The sequence below is a fragment of the Etheostoma spectabile genome, chromosome 5 (assembly GCF_008692095.1).
Source record: "Etheostoma spectabile isolate EspeVRDwgs_2016 chromosome 5, UIUC_Espe_1.0, whole genome shotgun sequence".
In the NCBI taxonomy this organism is placed as follows: Eukaryota; Metazoa; Chordata; class Actinopteri; order Perciformes; family Percidae; genus Etheostoma; species Etheostoma spectabile.
Window position 1 is genome coordinate 13,653,468 of NC_045737.1, and position 1,426 is coordinate 13,654,893.

General features: G+C 37.2%; 1 protein-coding gene across 1 annotated transcript in view; it reads right to left on the minus strand.

The window, feature by feature from the left end:
- The window catches only part of LOC116689159 (ral guanine nucleotide dissociation stimulator), a 65,908-nt gene that overhangs the window by 63,556 nt on the left and 926 nt on the right, over positions 1 to 1,426 (minus strand). The gene's annotated exons all lie outside the window — the stretch shown is intronic.

The following is a 1,426-nucleotide window of genomic DNA, read 5'->3' on the forward strand; positions in this document are numbered from 1 at the left end:
GGTTTTATTTTGATTCAATGGTGGGTTGCAGTTTTACCGGGCTTTTTCAACGCAAAATAAAGCTACACTAGAGCACAGTTTACTGTGCTCCATGGTTGCAAGATAAACAAGCAGCTGGCCGCTACGGAAACCCAAACCTGCGCATATTAAATTTGGATCCGATGATCCGATTTGAAACCAAATCCTCCAAACAATTCCAAGTAGGATCCGGTTCTCGATGCCCGACCCTAGCTTTGCTATTGTAATATTATTTGATACCACACTGCATGCCTTTACATATTTGTTCACATTGAGTACTACTTACACTCTACTTTCCAATGAATATACTATATTCTTTTTATACTTATTTCAGGGTTGTAACTAACAAATGTTTCCATTGTCAATAAATCACTTAGTCCACAAAATGTCATCAATTGACAGAAAATGAACTGACAAACAAATGTGAGGATGTCCATTTTCCAATATTTTCTTACTTATTTGAGACAAATCATTTTCTATTGGTTGATTGTACAAAGCACAGAGATAATGATAAAAGAATTACGACATGCAGCCCTAATCTTATCCCAAATCTTAGTTATCCCTAATCTTACCTCTAATCGTTTCAAATTTCACTAATTCTCTTGCGCAGATTAATTTCTAATTTACCTGACCTTTTTTGGTCTCTCTTTTGGAAAGTGCTGCTGTCACGCCCACATCTGAACTCAGGATTAAATTGTTTGTTTTACACAAATGCCAAACACTAGTGCTGACACACAGGAAATTGATTGACCAAAAAATATTGGTTCCAGAGTCTTTGCCACTTGTCTGTTTTATATGATCGTAAATGGAATATATTTGGGTTTTGAACTGTTGGTAAAAAAAATCAAAACAATCAAACTGAAAATGGGCTATGAGAACTTGTGATTGACATTATTTAGTAATTCCTGAAATTGTGTAGACTAAACCAGCTGTTCCCAAACGTTTTAATGTTAAGGATGCCTAAACTGACCAGGCCACTGACCCCCATTTGATAAGATTGCTCCCCAGGGGTCCCCGTCTGATAGGATTTTTGCTTTTAGATGTTTTATTACAGAAAGTGTATGAAACCCATGACCGAAATAGTCATACATTCTGTCATTATGGATGGACTTATAGTGAAAATAATTAGTCTCCTTTTTGGTGGTCCCCCAGGAACCCCGTGGGGTCCCCAGACCCCACTTTGGGAACCACTGAACTAAACAATTCAAATTATTGGCAGTTGCAGCCTTTTATTGACACAAGACAATAAAAAAAACTAATTTATATTACTGTTATACTGTGTGCTACTCCTACAAATAAAAAGCACTACAATGCCAAACTCCATAGGTGCATTCCTAAAATCAAATAGCAGCTGGAGACACAGTGGGAGAGAGAGGTTGAATTAAGAGAGAGAGAGAGAGAGAGAGAG